This window comes from Apodemus sylvaticus, chromosome 16 (genome assembly GCF_947179515.1).
Source record: "Apodemus sylvaticus chromosome 16, mApoSyl1.1, whole genome shotgun sequence".
NCBI classification, from domain to species: domain Eukaryota; kingdom Metazoa; phylum Chordata; class Mammalia; order Rodentia; family Muridae; genus Apodemus; species Apodemus sylvaticus.
In genome coordinates, this window is record NC_067487.1 from 11403601 (window position 1) to 11423025 (window position 19425).

Below are 19425 nucleotides of genomic sequence, written 5' to 3' on the forward strand. Positions count from 1 at the left end.
GCTGGATGTGGAGAAGTATCAAGCCCACAGCAGCTGGGCGTGTCTGGACATGTCATTTCCATCCCTACTATCCTCCCCCACCCCAAATCCCTGCAGCAAACGCCTGCAGCCTTCCACTGTGGTCTTATCCCTTCGACAGAGAGGCAGAATTACATGGATCATGTCAAAATCAAAGACTAAAGAAGGGATACCGAGATGTGACATACAAAATAGATTTGTTTAGCCAGTTTACAAAGGTTACTTTCCTTCTTGGATTAGGTTAGGGAAACTGGCATGGCCCCAATTTATCCCAAAAGGAGGAAGGTCTCATTACTCTTGACAAGTTTTAGGACATTACTTGATGGATATTCCATTGCACAGCATACTGTAACTCTGCATGTGCTTTAGTTTAGTCTTACAGCTTCTCAGTCCTTTTGTTTCAAGTGGTTTCAATAGGTTTGCAAAGTCAAAATCACTTTTCTTTTTCTTTCACAGGTATGCATGCAGCGTGTATGCATGTGTTTCCCCATTTGCATGTGTGCACAAGTGCGAGGGTAGGTCTGAGGTTGATGTTGGAAATCTTGCTCAATCTCTCTTCTGCCTTATTCTTTGAAGCAGAGTCTCTCAGTCAAACCCAGGGCTCACCTCTAGGGCTGGTCACAATAACCAGGTCTGGGAATCCCCCGTTTCCACCTGCCAGAGCTGGAATTGCAGGCAAGTCACCGTGTCCACTGGATATTGACATGGGTTCTGGAAATGTAAACAACAGTTGGTCCTCTTGCTTGTACAATAAGCTGTTGAACCACTGAGCTGTCTTCCTGAGCCTCAAAGTTTTTACAACTTTGATGATTTTTTCATGATTGGATAATGATTTAAATCAATTTTTAAAATGTACTCATATGTCTAAGTGGATAGTGTGTTAACAATTTAGAGGCAAGAGAAACTAGAAGAGAAATGTGTATGCATTCAGTTAAGCTGTTTGTGTGCAAAATGTGCTATATCCCACCAGCTGTCCCCAGCAGAACACTGTGGGTCCCCGCGGTACAGGAGCCACTGTACCGGGACCACCATGGGCTTTTGTATAATTTCTGAACAATTTCCTTCTTTCTATGAAGCCTAAGAACTGCCCGGTATGCTAGGCATGCTCACAGCCACACCCGAGTGGATTCTGGCCCTAATCAGTTACCGCCACTTACAGACGCAGAATGTGGGTCACTGTTCTTTAACTTCAGACAGCATTCTTTCTCCTTAACCATGAACTTTTGTCTGTGTTGGGTCAATACCTCAACTGATGAATCTGATAAGAGTAAATGTACTTTTGAGTTCTGTGTGTCTTTTTATGTCCTTAGGTGGCTAGCATCAATTTCTAGTTACTAGGACCATGACATTTAACTTCATTCAGATCCCAGCACAAATGAGTCCAGGTGTCTGCTGATGGTGGGAGCCAATGAGAGACATCGGACAGTCGTCCTGGCTAAAGAGAACTCCAGTGAGGTGTCTTATCTCTGACTCTGAACCAGAGAAAGCTGTAACTTTGTTGCTGACACAGTACACAGTAAGCTGGGTTAATAACTCATACTGAGCCTCATTATTAAAATCTGCTGAGTATCTTACCTTTTCTGAAAAACTGACCTAAATTGGTAATGAATGCTACTTACTACTGTGGAAATACCACTGATGTCCACTAAAGACTTGTTTAGATTACTCAAAACTATCCTGGATAAAACCCGTCCCTTTGATAATGAAACTTCACCTGTGCCCTTGAAGCAATTTGAAAAAGAAAATCTGCTTCTTACCCTAAGTAGCTGCAGCGCCAGCACCCCATCTCTAACAGTCTCTCCAGGCTGAGGTTTTAGAAAGAGAACACTTCTATATCCTTGACAAAGGCCATTCTGAGAATTAGTTGACTGGGGCAGACCATAATTTCCTTTGCTAAACAAATATCACCAAGCAAACAGAAAGGACAGAAGCATCCATCTCACTTCCAACAAAGGAAAATAAAACACTCCTTGCATGTGAGAAACAGAAGAAGAAAAATCATCCTGACCATGTTTGTTTTTGAAATAGCATCCTAATCTCACCTGGCTTTATTATTACTAACATATCACGTCATATGATTTTGTTTAGATTTTGGGTTAGGTCAGGCAATGTGGCTCTGACATCATGTTGAAGTAACTAATACCCAAAGAATAAATGATAAAATGTTGCAAGATCTCACTTATATTTGAAATCCTTTAATGTTAGACATAGTGTCCAGGATAGGCAGATGATCTGCCTCTCAGGGGGTCTGGTGGGAAGGAGGAAATTCTGAATGCTGAGAGACATGCCAAGGACATAATGTGCCAAACTCACACATCCAACCCCCGACACGTAACACTGAACTCCAGAACTCACATAGGCTAGCAGCTCTACCACCGAGCTCTTCCCCAGACCTGAATCTCACTGAACAATATGAATTTAAATGCGTTTCTCAACTTTTTTTTTCATCCCCTTGCCTCCCCTACCTTTTAAACATCTCACAATCCCCTCTTTCCATGAAATGTCTGGCACAGCACAGACAGGATGTGTGTGTTAGTGTGATATAGCCCTTCGGAGGGTCATGAGTCACCGTATCTAAGGCTTTGTTTGTGGGTTTGTTGTTGTTTTTCTACCTTCCTCTGAATAAAAGTTTGCCTCCATAGTGAAAATATCTTCTCTGTTAATAGTACATGTAATCCATGCCATCTGCATTTCTCTTATATTAACCATTTACTGATGACAGACGAACTTCCCCTTTAATGATGGTTTTCCCAACTACATAATGTTTGGGTCGTCTTAAGAAAAAAAAAAAAAAAGATGACCGCCCTGACTTGCCTTCAGTGGATCTCTGAGTGCTGTGCTGAGGTCAGTGACAAGGTCATCACAGTATCCCAGAGCTGTGCTTAAGGTAGTGTAGGTCACAGTGAAATCAGGGGGACATCCGGAGACCTGAGGACCGCCATGCCACACGGGGCAGAGTACTCAGACAGAGCTGCACAGAGCCTTGCCTGCTGACGGACAGCTCCAGCAGGCCGTAGACATGCAGAGAGGGTGCCTGCCTCCACAGCACCCAGCGCAGAAGGGGCAAGACGTCCACAGACCGACCTACCGCCATGCCACATGGGCAGGCTGTAGACACCCAGAGAATCGCTTGCTGCCAGAAAGTGGCAATTGCCGAGGCCCGACAGCTGCTGCTACAACGTGCAGGTGTGACGTAGACTCGTGGGAGAGGAAGAGAGGTGAGAAGCAGAACGAACCGTTTGAGCATTATGGAGAGAAGGAACTAAAGGCTCAAGGGTGGAGAGGAACAACCTGTGGTGAGTAGCCAGCCCCACCACCACCCGAAGCCATGGCCAAGTCCCAGCCCATGCTGCCGCTTAGGGCCATGTCCAGGTCCCATGGACATGCAGTGGCAGGGGACGGTGCTGATGTCCATGGTTCGTATTACCACTAGAAACCATTGGGCTAGCCCTAGTCTGAGCAGCCACCTGCGACCACATAGATGTCTAGGGGCTGCGCAGAACTAGCCCCACCCCTCACCAGAGGTACTCTGGAGAGATGGGCCCATCTCTCACTGGTAGCAGCACTGAGGAGAGCTGGGACCTTTACCTCGCCTGGGCAGCATAGTGGAGCTGACCCTGATGGTGAAGGCGGAGGTGAGCCAGCCCCAAGGTGTGCAAACAAGAAAGCGGCTCAGCCTTTTGCAGGCTGTAGCACTTGGGAGAGTGGGCCCCACACCTTGACTAGGCGGTACAGTGGAGCTGGCTCTGGAGATGTGGGTGCAGGTGAGCTGGCCGCAAGGGCATGAGAGCTGGCAAACTGACCCTGCCTCCTGCTGATCTCAGCTATGCAGGACTTGGCCCAAGCAGTGCTGGAGAGCTCCCCCTGGTGGTGCAAAGAAGGAAGTGCAGGCAGGCTTTCCAGTTCAGCTACCACCAACGCCCAGATCCTGCTCTGAGTTAACCCACCCACAAACCAGCATTATCTGTGAACTGTTGGAGCAGGTGAAAGGGCTGGCGGCTGTTCCCGAGCTGCAGGATCTCCATGACACAGGGAAACAACAGGATAATCGGAAGGAGTCCCAGTGAAGATCCAATAATGATGGTGTCACAGAAGCTACAAATCTTGAACCAGCCCAATGACTCCTTACAATGAGCATTTGCAAATGAAGATGTGTGGAAAGAGGGGTACCCCGTAGGACACACTGCAACTTTCAAAATGAGGTGTTTTCTATGCTTTGTTTATGTTTGTGTGAATTTTATTTGGTGGGGGTTGCAAGGGTGAAGGGCAGATTGAGAAGACAGGGTGAGGGATTCTGGGGTGCATGATATGAAACTCACATAGAACCAACAAAAAGTCAGAAAAGAAAGAAAGAAAGAAAGAAAGAAAGAAAGAAAGAAAGAAAGAAAGAAAGAAAGAAAGAAAGAAAGAAAGAAAGAAAGAAAGAAAGAAAGAAAGAAAGAAAAAAGAAAGGAAGGAAGGAAGGAAGGAAGGAAGGAAGGAAGGAAGAAAGAAAGAAAGAAAGAAAGAAAGAAAGAAAGAAAGAAAGAAAGAAAGAAAGAAAGAAAGAAAGAAGAAAGGAAGGAAGAGAAAGGAAGGAAGGAAGGAAAATTAAAGAAGAGAAAAGAAAAGGAAAGGAAATGAAAGGAAAAAAGAAAAGAAAAGAAAAGAGAAACTGAACCCCTTCAAATGGAGACTCCAGTTGATAACAGAGAAGGTGCTTCCCCTGTCCTGGGGCTTTTCGCTAGCTTCAGACTTTGGGAGGACATCCTTATGACTGCGAGTCGTGAGAACACAGTTGTTTTGAAGACCCATGGCCTTGCAAGAAGTTGACTTTCCAGAAACAGGACTACAGGCTCTGGCGCTCTCCGTGTTAAGCTAGAGCCTGTGCCGTGCCATCCTGTGTTTGTTTCTGAGTGCACAGAGTGCGAGAGGAAAGCAGAGGAGAGGACCGCAGCGAAGCCTCGGCTGTAACCAAGGACAGCCGCTCTTCCTCAGGAGATGAGGGCTGCATCAGAAAGATGAAAAACTCTCACTGTGTGTGCTCCAGTTCTGCATGGACCTAACAAGTGCTCCTGACCGTGACCTCAGCCTAACTGTGCCATCACAGCCCTTTTCTTCACACTTCCAACAAATGCTTGAAAGTCTAGTATTTCAGTCAAGAATCCAAGGTCAACACAATGGACTGTGTGCCCACCAAGCCCTCAGTCAGATGGCAGAGCAGTTGTGAGCTTGGTTAGTAAAGCCAGTGAGTGGAATGGTCGGAATCTCCACCTCGAACACCCCTGCCACTCATGCATCTCCTTCCTCACCAAGAGGCCGCCATTGCTTGTCCTTCTCTAAGAACGAACTCACCTTTGGAGGACGGAATTTTGCTGCGGTGGCCCAGTGATGTCTGTAAAAATGATATTTTACAGACAGAGGCGGAAAAGAAATGCCTCCTGGGAATAACGGAGCTCTCTGGAAGCTGTGGAAGCTGATAATCTCACCTGGCAATTTACTATTCTCTCTTACTTTCTGGCTATTTAAAATGAGCCCTTAGTTCCCAAGTAGCAGTTTGCCTTGACTTCCTCTTTTTCTCTCTTCACCGGGATTCCTAAGGCCTGGCTGATAATGCGGTCTTTGAAGTCAACTCACTGACCACCAACCCCCGTTTTAGAATTTCAGTGCCTTGCCTCATAGTTGTTTACATAATTACTACCTTCCAACTACATGCAGGTTTTTATGGCTGTGCGTATGTATATGAGGATGGCTCGGGCACTCTGGTACTGAAAGCATTGATTTACTCAGGAAGTTTTGTTTCACAAGATAGAAGGCTAAATGTTAGATAAGGATTTCTCACAAGAACTTGTTAAGACCCAGGTGGTATAAGAAACTTCAAACTCTTTGAAGGTTTACTGTAAAGTATGAGTGACTCTGTATTCTAATCAGGAAGTTTGATGGCATCTGTAAATTGATCCTCTGTATCTGTTACTTGAGAAACTTTGTTCCTGATTGATGTTACATTTCCTTGTACCAAATGGTTATGATAATTGTACCTGCCTCACTGGCTACATCTTTTGAAATGGTAATACTAACTCTTCCTGTATAAAAATCCTTGCCTTATAGTTCCAAAATACATTCAGTTCAAACCGCCTCTGTGTGTGCGTTGTTTGTTCTGTCTGTCATCGCAGCCGGACCTGTGCCTTCCTGGACCAGAGGACCCTGGATATCCCTAAGCAGACGAACGGTCTGTAACAGAATTTCACTTGCACTTCTGATCCCCTGCCTCTGGGAAGCACAATGGAGTGTCATCACGTCAAGCTGCCGCCTAAATTAAGGTCCCTCCTCTCATTCTACTCTTGCCACAAGATCGGTAATTATAATCAAAGGAACAATTACCTTTGTTGAGCAAGATCTGCTTTTAATTAACCTGCTTCTGTGTTTGTTCCTCATCGAAAAGGCCTCCGTGAAGAGAGCTTCTAATGAGCCCTTCTCTGGATCCTTGACGAACAGATGGGCAACAAGGAAAGGGCCTAAAGGCCCTCACATTCTGCTTTCTCTAGACTTCACTGTATCTCAGGAAATCAAGTTAAGTGCCAGGATCTGAGCCTTGCTCCGCAGAAAAGAGCTATGTGGAGAATGAGGGAAAGGGACTACAAAGGGCAGGTCATTCAAGGCACGGTGTCAGTTCACATGGTGCTGTGTGAAACTCTTCCTGACCCTTGCCAGGTTCTCTTCCTTAGCACAGCATGTGTCTAGAGAGCGTCTCCACTTCCTCCTGACAAGTCGTACATTTTCTCTGAGCAACAAGATACTTTAAATGTGGAACAGCAAAAGCATCTATCACCATCAATCAAAACAGCAAAAGCAAAACAATTTTAAAAATAGACAAAAGACATGAATAAACATCCCACCAACACACGTGTGACAGACAAGTGCCTGAAAAGTATTCGCTGTCACTAATACTCTGGGAAGCATAAGCCAAAGCAGTTGTGAGAAGTCACCTCGCCAAACCTCAGGCTGGCTGCAACCAAAGTCTGCAGGAGATCAAAGGAGCTGGGAATAAAGTGTGGCGACTGGAACCCTGGTTCAGAGGCTAGAAACACAACACACAGAGGCTGTGCCACTGTGGGGGAGTATAATTGCGCTGCTCACACCACTCAAGGGAGCGAACCAGCCTAGATGCCCATCAACAGATGAATGGATAAAGAAAATGTGGCATGTGCATACACAATGGAGCACGACTCTACCGTAGAAAGGAGTGAAGTCACGTCACTTGTAAGGAAATGGATCGAAGGAGAGATTAGCACACTGAGCAACGTGAGCCAGACTCAGAGGGACAAGCACCACGTGGTTTTCCTCAGATGCAGATGTACGTGTGCACACTCGTGTGTGCACCTGTGCATGTGTGCGCATGCATGCACTCCATGAAAGTAAGTGTGGGACTACTGGGAGCAGAAAGATGCAAGGAAGGCAAACATAGCACTCTCCACCTATAAATGGGATCTGTATTTAAAATAAAGATGATATAACAGTAGAGGAAAACTATGTTAGAGGGAGAAAAGAGGCCAGCAAGGGGGGGGGGGGGCAATGGGGGGAAAAATGAGCAAAATGCACTGTATAAAAATGTCAGCATGCAGCCCATCAGATGCAATACTGATAAACATATCTTTGTTAAAAGACAAAAAAATCAATTTTAAATGGACAAAGGATAAAGAGAGAAGATTCTTTGTGACTATTCTGACTCCTTACTGGCAGCTCCCAGAAGAACTGCTGTGGTTAGAACCTGGAGCTTTGGTCCAAGCCCCTTTACCACTGGTCCCAGCCTCTGACACTTGGTGCTTGTCCCAGCACAGTCCCAAGCAAGGCACTCTCACTGCAGAAGACAGGTATCACACCTGATTCTGTCAAACTGCTACACGTAACTGGTCCAAAGAGCCAGTGTGTGCGCACACGTGTGTGTGTGGGGGGTGGGGGGGTGGGCATTTATACATGCAAGTGTGTGTAAAACATCATAAAAACCTGCTCCAGAACGACTGTTCCTCCTCAACAAATTACCTCATCATCTTATGTTTTCAAAAGATGAGTGAAAAAGCCTTTGTTATGTTTCTTCTCTTGTTTTATCGAATTGGAAGTCAAATTTAAACACAGCAGTTCTCCCTAGAAACTACCGCAGCCTAAAAATCCTTTATAGCCGGTTACCACCTACAAATTCAAGCTTATCTGCGAACATAAGCTCACAAATATTACTGGAGTGGAGCTTAAATAGTGAGATCGCAGTGTCTTTATAACAAGGACTTATTGGGAAAGAAATGGGAAAGAGGAGAAAATAAAGTCACGCTCTAAAGCTGAGTACAGGGCGTCATAAAAGCCACACTTCTGGGATGTGCTATATCAGTGGCTGAACAGGTTAATGTTTCTTGAAATTTGCTGAGAATAAATTTGAAATAGCATTTCTATAGAAGCAATTGCATATCCTACTCTAAGAGTAATGTCCCTAACATTTTCAAGGACCCTTTTGGAATATATTGGGAATACAATATATCTGTGTATTATTGAGAAGATATGCAGAGACTCACAGCCTTTGCATGAATTCTCCTCATGAGTGTGGGTCCCACTGAAAATGCAATGTACTGTCTATAAAATTCTTCCAGCGACCACAGCCATAGGTGCACATGCTGGAACATGACCACTGTCCCACTCACGAGCCTTGGCAACCATCATATTTATCCATCTGGGAGAACAAATGCCCTCCTTCCTTTTTCGTTAGCTTGAGTACATGACCTACTGTTGATGTTCTGAACCTTATAAATTTACCTCTCTAGTACTCTCTAATTAAATCCAGAAACTGTTCACCTTCTCAAGCATCAGGCTGAATTGTGAGAAGCCATTGAATCTGCAGGGGACCTTTCTATATGCAAATAATAAACGTGATAACTTATCATTCGTACCACTGAGGTGATTATCCTCATAAATCTTAGCTGTGCTGCCAAGAGCCACATTAAATCATCCCAATGGCCCATTGCATTGTGGGTGACAAGTCAGTGCTGTCCCTGGAAATTCACACCCTTGCCTGCAAGCATCTCAGAGAAATCCAAACCCCAAAACAAGCCCTACCAAGCCCCACTTATCTAGTAGGCACAGAGATGTCAAGTGGTTTCCCAACATCCCCATTCCAAAGAAGATGCCTTTATCAAGACCGTTTTCCCCTTTTGAAAGAAATATTATAATTTCTACACTCTATGAATCCTTCTCTCTAACAAATTTTAAAAAACTAGGCTCTGATTTGCACTTCTCTAGTCTCTGATTCTTGCAAGTTCACAACTTCTCGCTGTGCATCTGCCTTGAGATAGACCACAGACAGGATTTACAGGCATGAATTTATGGGACCCACAAACTGAAGTGAGAAGGGACATTCTATCTTCACTTTCACCAACCTTTAACTGAAATCTATTGCTTTTGTCGAGTATAAACAGGCAACAAACCCTGCTAGTACCAGAGACTCTGTCACCAAGAGCTGTCACAGATAATTTTCATACCACATTGAGGTTGTTGAGCTGTCTCCAGATGTGACTGTCATCACTACCCTGCCATTAGAGCTTCCTGTTTAATATTGTAATGAAGAGTCATACAGTGAACTCACAAGCTTAAATTATATTTAGTAATATTTTAACAGAATTTTTCCGGAATAACCCTATATGTTTTATGCTAATTTTTGAAAAACATTATATGTAGAAAGAGTTTGTGGACCTGGACCTTAATATTTATCCAAATGGGTCTGGAGCACAAAGAAAATTGTAAATTCCTGTCTGTGTGGATTTGGCTTGGCATGACAGTAGTCATCATGGGTAGTGACCACATGATTACCTGTGAATAACACTGTACAGTTTCTCTCACAGAGGTTCCCACATATATAATAAATAGAACAAAAACTATTACAGGGCTTGTAGAGCTATTCACTGGGACTCTAGAACCAAAATGTGAAATAATTTAAGATAAACCCAGCACATTCCTGTTTGGATGAAGTTATTCTTGTCCTGACCTGTATATGTGACCCAATCCTGATCTAAATTCCTGGTCTTGCTACCTCCCAGGACCACATGCCTGTCAATCATCCCCAGTAAACTGGGGTTGAAATCCTGTCTCTGTCCACATTAGTTCATTGGCCTTACAGTATGGTGGGGTCTTTTCCCATGCAATTTGCACTGAGCTGTTGCAGATGTTGCCTGGAAGGTGGGCACCATTGAGCTGTCATTGGCATCTGCTTAAATACCCTGTGCTTCTCTCAGTGACTCGCTTCTAGACATTCTGGTTCTCCACCTGTGTTCCCCTCATTTGCTTGTAGAAGGCCAATCCTGTCTGACCAGTACACACAGAGGAATTCTGGGTGATAAGTCTGTCTAGGTAAGGTGACCTTGATAGCAACCCCTATGGCTCAAACCTATTCCTTTCTGGAAGATGAAATGTTAGGCTCAGATAGTACACAGAAATATGCCTGTGGGTTCTTGTTCATCCTGACTGACAGCTCTAACAGAATATCGCACTTGCCTCCCAACTCCACACTTGTCAACAGAAGCCCCAGAGTGAAATGTCCTGCCTCAAAAATCCCACTGAAAACCCACTGCCTTGAATCTCTGGGAAGGTCTTGCTGTGCATCACGCATAGACACATAACGATAACGAGCAACCCTTTAAGCATGGCCATCGGGTACCATGGACCATTTTAAGAACTTTCTGTGTATTAACTCTTTAATTGTCTCTTGGATCCTATTGGGATGGATCCTACAGTCATTTTAAAGATGAAAAAAAGAAATCAAAGGCAGAGAATGAGTGTAGAACTGGAGTAAAGGGTGTGGCTGAGATCCCAACCTGGCAGCCAGATTACCCACACTGTCCTTTACCAGCCAGTCCCTCCAGCCGGGTAACTAGCTAAAACAGGGCATCAAACAGGGCAAAGGTAACTTCTAAATGCCCCTTTGTCCTGTAGAAATAAGTTTCATTATCTCATAAAGATGGAAGTTACAGGATTAGTCCAAACATTCAATAAAACATGTCTATCAAAAGCTAAGCCTGCCACATGAGTTCCCCCAAATGACACGATTTTAAAATGATACTCCATGTTATCAAGGTTGTACAAAAGACAGCAAACAAAACATTAGATATGGGTGAAAACTAAAACACTGCAGAGTAACCGAGAAGCAGGGAGGCTAGGCCTACGTGGGACAAGAGTCGCAGTGGGCGCTGGACATCCCAAGCCTGGTGGCCCGAAATCTCTCTTTTGTATCTCCCCCCCAGATTTATTCTAACTTTTGTTTCCTCTTCCAGGCAAAAGCTGGCATTTTGGCAGTCTTTGAACCAAGGCACCTGATAAAAGAAAGCATTAAACTGTGGGCTGGCTCACAGCTTTAGAGGGTTTGCCATGATCCTCAGCTGGGAGGCATGGTGGCTGTCAGGTGGGAGTCATGTCACGGGAGCAGAGAGCTCGTATCCAATCAGCAAGATGGGGACAGAGAGAAAAAGGGTGGGCCTGGCATGAGCTTTTGAAACCTTTTCTTTTTAAATGAACAAAAGGATTTTGTTTATGGTCATTTAATAACATGTCCATCATTTTTATGATTGGTATAAAATATATTGTGTTGAATATAATAAAAATAAAAAAACAAGAATTAAGCATGATATAAAAATTTAGCCTAGAATGGTGATTTTTATTAGATATTTTCTTTATTTACATTTCAAATTATTTCCTCTTTCCTGATTCCCCCCTCCCCAAAAGTCCCATAAGCCCTCTTCCCTCCCCCTGTCCCCCAATCAAACCCCTCCCACTTCCCTTTCCTGGTATTCTCCTACACTTCTGCATCAAGCCTTTCCAGGACAAGAGGCCTCTCCTTCCTTTTTCTTGGGCATCATTTGATGTGTGAATTGTGTCTTGGGTATTCTGAGCTTCTGGGTTAATATCCACTTATCAGTGAGTGCATACCATGTGTGTTCTTTTGTGATTGGGTTACCCCACTTAGGATGATATTTTCCAGTTCCATCCATTTGCCTGGGAATTTCATGAATTCATTGTTTTTAATAGCTGAGTAGTACTCCATTGTGTAAATATACCACATTTTCTGTATCCATTCCCCCTTGAGGGACATCTGGGTTCTTTCCAGCTTCTGGCTATTATAAATAAGGCTGCTATGAGCATAGTGGAACATGTGTCCTTATTGCATGCCAGGGAATCCTCTGGGTATATGCCCAGACGTGGTATAGCAGGGTCCTCCAGAAGTGTCATGCCCAGTTTTTTGAGGAACCACCAGACTGATTTCCAAAGTAGTTGTACAGGCTTGCATTCCCACCAGCAGTGGAGGAGTGTTCCTCTTTCTCCACATCCCCGCTAGCACCTGCTGTTTCCTGAGTTTCTTATCTTAGCCATTCTGACTGGTGTGAGGTGAAATCTCAGGGTTGTTTTGATTTGCATTTCCCTGATAACTAAGGATGTTGAACATTTCTTTAGGTGCTTCTCAGCCATTCGATATTCCTCAGGTGAAAATTCTTTGTTTAGCGCTGTATCCCATTTTTAATAGGGTTATTTGGCTCTCTGGAGTCTAACTTCTTGAGTTCTTTGTATATATTGGATATTGGGCTTTTGAAACCTTAATGCCCATCCCTGGTAACGCACCTCCTCAAACAGGGGCACTCTACCTAATCTTTCTTAAACAGTTCATCAACTGGGGATAAACACTCAAATACTTAAGCTTCAGAGTACCATTCTTATTCAAACCTTTCCACTAGCTTTTTTCTTTTATATCTTCTTTCTTTCACCCTATCCTGCATATAAACATTTCTCAGCAGCTCCAGTTATATCACACACCGTTCAAAATAGAATCTAATTCTTTCACAAAATCAACACCAGATGGACAGGACCGTAGCACCAGGGATGTGGGCCAGGACTCTTAGAAGTTCTACATCAAGAGCAACAAAGGGCCTTTGAAGAGGTGTCAGTGACAATTCAATGATGCTCCCCTTCAAGGAAAATCTGTTCCAGTGCCAGGAAATTGGAAAGGTTGAAAACAACATCCAACCAGTGTTCAAAGATTTTCTACATAAAAACCAAGCCCAGAGAATGGCTCACACCTTCCAAATGCAAAGGCACATACAGAGAATAGTTGGCAACATGTGGGACGGTGCCTGGGAACACCATATCAGCCCCTCCTCAATTATCATGCTTGATGGATGTCTGTTGTGTCTACCTCACACCATTCTTTGGGGAAATTATACCTCCCCTAGGGCTCCCAACCCTAAGATCCACCAGATCTTGACCACAGAGCATTGCCAGGCCTACCTGACTTTCCTTCCTATGAATTCAGTATTGATAGGGGCACACAGGGGAGAAGGTTAAATGTAAATCATCATGTTGATGTTTATATCCTACAGAGGTTTATATCCTACAGAGGTTTGTTTTGGGTTTTGGTTTTTGTTTTATATCCCAAAGACCTTGTTCGGGATCCGTAGAACTATCTCTGACCTAATCAATCAATTAATGTATTGCTAGCATTTGATAGCATTAATGGGAGGGAGGAAGAACCAGAAGATGTATAGTCTATGGTCTGCCCAGAGCTTCTGCAGCCTCTTAGACCTCCTATTGCTCTACCACATGCCCCAGAAACAGAAGAGGGTACAGGATGCAATATCTGCCCTCCTCATGGTCTTGGTTTGGTCTGAACCTTCCTTTCCATGTCTGGTTCTTGCCTTTGGAATGGCAATACTTTGGGCTATTATGTATGAGAACACTTTTTTTTATTTTACAGAGGCTCACACAGCTGTAGTCTGCCTTGTGTCTCATAGGAGAGTATGAAATTTGATTTTGAAGAATGCTAGAACTGTTTAAACCTTGGGGATTCCTAGAACTGAAGTAAATGCATTTTTTTTTAAATTGTAAGATAGACATGAGTATTGGGGGACTGAGAAAGGACATTGTGGTTGGATATAAAATGCTTCCAAAATACCCATGTTATGAAGGCCTGGTCCCCAGTGCAGTGGGTTTTTCAGGTGGGGCTTTCAAAAAGTGATGGAGTCTTGAAGTTTTGACAAAGTCAATGTATTAATCCACTGATAAGTTCATGCCATGGCCTTGTCGAGAGGCAGAAAAACTAAGGGGCAGAACCTCATTAAAGGAAGGTCACTGGGAACATAGCCCTCCAGATACCTTGGCTCCCGCCCCTTCTTTTGGTCAGTGCCCTGCTGCTATAGGTTGAGTAACTCTTCTCCCCAATGTCCTTGCACCATGATGTCACCACAGGCTAAAAAAACACAAACACAAACCTAGAGCCAGCTACTGTGCACTGAACCATGAGGCAGATAAACCTTGCCACCTTCATATTGTTTTTCTCAGCAATGATAAACTGACTAATATACCCTGGTCACACAATGACTCCATTCATCTGCCTTTGGGTCTATTTTTCTCTCTGGGTATCTCTGGTGTTTGTCGTGTTTTTATATTTTATAACAGGTATGGTCTGAAAAATAAACATTTGATTTAGATTAATATTGTATAATTGAAATAAAATGTAAAATGGCAAAAAAGGAGAGAAAACCGACCCACTACAGACTTGATACAATCATTCTATGATCAATCAACTAATGCAAAATGACTCGTAAGAACTAAAGAAAGAAACACCAGTGATGTGGGGGGATGGCAGGTGGCTTGAGTGCATAGGCAGTTCAATTCATATTTAATATTATCACTGAGCAGTAACTTAAGTAGTAATGAATAGGTTCAAGAATACCAGAAGTATCTGGATAACCAAAGATAACCGTTAAAGACCCAGCACACACTTATCAAATGCAAAAGACCTGGGTGACTGTGGTGGTTTGGATATGCTTGGCACATGAGAAGTGACACCATTAGAAGGTATGGCCTTGTTGGAATAGGTGTGGCTTTCTTGGGTAAAGTGTGTCACTGTGTGGGCAGGCCTTGAGGTCTCTTCCTATACTCAGGCTCTGTGCAGTAAGGATGTCTGCAGTAGAGAGTCTCCTTCTGTCTACCTTTGGATCAAGATCTAGAACTCTCAGCTGCTTCACCAGCACCATGTCTGCCTGGATGCTGCCATGCTGCCTGCCATGATGATAATGGATTGAACATCTGAAACTGTAAGCCAACCCCAATTAAATGTTTTCCTTTAGAAGAGTTGCCTTGGTCATGGTGTCTCTTCACGGCAATGGAAACCTTAACTAAGACAGTGACCATGCCTGGATCCCATACAAAATTCTCTTCAAGAGAAATAACATCTTCCTGACTAGGGGGAGAGTCTTATGAACCTGGAATAACAAAGGTACTTTTTCAATGAGTAGCATTTAACTCTCTGAAGATGTAAGGATGTATGCAACCAGTTTTAAAATGTTTTAGCAAACACCAGGCAGTATTCTGCTAGCTTGGGTTCCATGTTTGCCATATCAAGAATGCTCATTCAGATTCAGTGGTCAGCAAGCCACACATCACAGATGACTACAGTAAGAGGTCTAGCCCTCTAATCACCATCAGCACCAAAAGTTACGATAACTGATCTAGTAAAGGTCAGATAAGGATTTCTATACAGGGCAATTGGATGACTGGTATCAAATCACAGATGAGGGGAGGAAGATCTGGTGGCCCAAGGCAGAGGTAGCAACAGCACTGCATAGTAACCTGTCGTGTATCTTATGACTACCTAGCTCAAAAGCACAAAATATAAAGAGATAGACATGATAGTACTCTTCACTTATCAGTGTACATCAGATACATGAATTAAATATCACACTATACCTGATATATGGTATAATTATTACATGCCAACTTTAAAATGATAATACATTGAGAAAATCATGCTAGGTAAATCTTTTTTTTTTCTTTTTTCTATCGGATGCTTTCTTTATTTACGTTTCAAATATTATCCCCTTTCCCAGTTTCCCCCCTCCCAGAAACCCCCTGTCTCATCCTCCCTCCCCCTGCTTCTATGAGGGTGTTCTCCCCACTTGCACCTCCCCTCCCTCAATTCCCCTACTCTGTAGCATCTATCAAGCCTTCATAGGACCAAAGACCTCTCCTCCCATTGGTGCCTGACTAGGCAATCATCTGCTATATATACAGCTGGAGCCACATGTACCCTTTAGTTGATGACTTAGTCCCTGGGAGCTCTTAGGGATCTGGTTGGTTGACATTGTTGTTCTTCTTATGAGATTGCCAGCTCCTTCAGTCCTTTATCTAACGCCTCCATTGGGGACCCCGGTCTCAGTCCAATGGTTGGCTGCAAGCATCCACCTCTGTATCTGTAAGGCTCTGGCAGAGCCTCTCAGGAGACAGCCATATCAGGCTCCTTTCAGCAAGCATTTCTTGGCATCCACAATAGTGCTGAGGTTTGGTAACTGTATATGGGATGAATCCCCAGACGGACAGTCTCTTGATTGCCTTTCCTTCAGTCTCTGCTCCACACTTTATCTACATATTTGCTCCTGTGAGTATTTTGTTTCCCTTCTCAGAAGAACCAAAGCACCCACTCTTTGGTCTTCCTTCTTCTTGAGCTTCATGTGGTCTGTGAATTGTATCTTAGATATTCCGAGCTTCTGGGCTAATATCCACTTCTCAGTGAGTGCATAACATATGCGTTCTTTTGTGATTGGGTTACCGCACACAGGATGATATTTTCTAGTTCCACCATTTGCCTAAGAGTTTCATAGCACCTACATTATGTGAGTAAGTAAATGCCAGAGTCACAATCCCTAGGCTTCATGACAAGATAAAGAACCAGGAAAAACACTTGATGTCTCAAGAGCCCCATAAACAGCTATCAAATTGAGAGAAAATTAACCTGTAGATTCAGCCATGTCTACATCCTGTGACCTTCTGTACAGGGTGGTTGGTTCTTTACCTGACAGAGAACACTTGAAGAATAATAAAGATCTGAGGTAGTATAAATGCTAATGATCCCTACTTGGCTATTCTGAAAGGCATACATAACTCCAATCACCATGCAGCATCCAATAAATTATATAATTTTTGTTTTTCTATTTTACCCAATTAGTTTCTTTAAAAATGGAGGCCAGGCACCAACCAGGCAGCATACACCAGCTGATATGAGGCCCCGGATACATACAGCAGAGGACTGCCAGGTCTGGCCTCAGTGAAAGAAGACATTCCTAACCCTGGAGACATTTGAGGCCCAGGGAGTGGGGAGGTCTGGTGGGGTAGAAGTAGGGACATCCTCTTGGAGACGGGGGACAAGAAATGGGATGAGGAACTATCAGAGGGTGGACTCAGAGGGGGATAACAACTGGACTATAAAAAAGATTTAATAATAATAATAATAATAGATGGAGTCTGGGAACTACACTGAGCTCAGATGTTTGATCAGATGAGTTTGCTAGTAAGCATCCAGATGGAGGGTGCAGCCTGTTTGCAATCTACTTTCTATACAACCTGGAGAGCGGTTGTCATCCACCCAAAAGAAACAGTTTGCAGAAATTCAACAGAGAGCACACAGCAGTGCGGTGTCCAAATGTTACCAGTGGAGAACAAGCTGTGCATGCTGGGGATTTAAATGCTTGGAGGCGATTTGGCCTACCAGGACCAACAGCTTAGCGCTGAGATGCCATTAAAAGGTGTGATTTATTTTTGACTTGAGATTTTTAAGCTGGGAGGTTTCACACACATTGGCTTGGCTTCACATAGCATTGTGAGGTTTAGGAGCACTTGAGATTTACAGTATTCATAAGTTTAATTTATTGCATTAACTACAAAGGAGAAATCAAATATATTATACTTATAAATGCAGTAAAAATGTTTGAAAGAATTTAATTAAACAAGTTGTAAACGTGGCTGATTATTCGAGGTAGACTCGCCTGATCAACTGCAACAGCAATAAAAGCACCTTGAGCTGAATGGGAAAGATTCGGCTGATTTATGAAAAGAACAATAAGATTTATACACAGGGTACAGATAGTTTTAAGGAAAGCGAGATTCCTTAATGTTTTCTTTGAAGAAATTGAATATTAGCTTGAAGCCCCCAAATAAATATGCCACATATGTGGAGGGAGGGTGAGAGTCAACTTGCAGATGAAAACAAACTCACAAAACAGCAGAGCCGTGAGTCGCTGATGAGAAGCTGCCAGGGCTCTCACACAGCAGGAACCGCAGACTTCTGGGACAACTGATGCCAACTCTTCTACAGCGCACCCTGGAGAGTAAAGCAAGTCCTAAAGTGGGTCTTCAAGTCATTTCTAATTATGAGACACTAGGGGTTGGGGGAGGGAGTAACAGGGGTTGTAGAACTCCACCGGACACCCAAAGTCCCTTCAATGACAGACCTGTTTGTTTGGTTGCTTGGAGACCATGGTGGGCAGTTTCCCAGGGATGTCATGGCCACAGAGAATCTCCTTGGTGGGTCCACACTCCTCCATGCAGGTGTACAAAGGACTAGTTATTGATCATTCTGGCTCCTGGGTTCTCTGTGGTTTTGGCACAGACTGGTCCTTCGCCACAAATTCAGAATATTCATATCCATTCTCTCTCTCTCTCTCTCTCTCTCTCTCTCTCTCTCTCTCTCTCTCTCTCTCTCTCTCTCTCTCTCTCTCCCTCCCTCCTTGCTTCCCTCCCTCCTTCCCTCCCTCTCCCACCCCTTCTTTCTCTCTGATTGTGTACAAACGCCTCCCTTTTAACCATGTTCAATGTCTTTGTGATTTTACTGTCTTCTGACTTAACAAATGAAAACTGCAAGTCTAGAAAGCCAATAAGGCACAAATCATGAATAACTGAGAAACTGCCTTGATCTTAATCCTTTCCAGCTGCTACTGAAACATATGTTGTCCAGTGTGGGGGTGTGTCTCTTTAATCCCAGCACGTGGGAGACAGAATCAGGTGGATCTCTGCGAATGAGAGGCAAGTCTGATCACTGCCAGCTCAGAGCAGCCAGGCTGCACAGTGAGTTCTCCCCCACAAACAAGCACATAGTTGCCCCACCATGTGAGTAACTAGTAGCAGAAATGAGCACCATTCTGCAGGCTGCAAAGCTTTCCAGGTGAGATGCCAACGAACTTGGTTCCTGGTGAGCTCGCACTGGATTTCAACGATGATGGCAGCTTCGTGGTCCCAAATGGCAGAAGACCCTGATTTCTGATTCCTCCCACTAAACAAAGATACACACACACACACACACACACTCACACAGGAAATAGGGGAAGAAGTACAGGGAGACTCTGAAAGAATGGCCCCAGGAGAAGAAACCAGGTAGCAGATATTACAGATGTTACCAGCCTATGTTACTTCTTGCATCCGAATAAGAAACTATGGTGATCTCAAAAATTTAAAAGATGATTGAAATACCTTCAAGGTAGATGTGAAAAAAATAGGAAAATCCTACTACATAGAATCCTCCTTAAGATTTAGATGCTGGGTTTTAAAAAACAATGAGTGAGTTAGAAATGATGACTT

At 43.7% G+C, this 19425-nt stretch overlaps 1 pseudogene; it reads left to right on the forward strand.

Annotated features, from left to right (window-relative positions):
- The first annotated feature begins 3037 nt into the window (after positions 1 to 3037).
- Positions 3038 to 19425, forward strand: part of LOC127667095 (WD repeat-containing protein 75-like) — a 78035-nt pseudogene continuing 61647 nt past the window's right edge.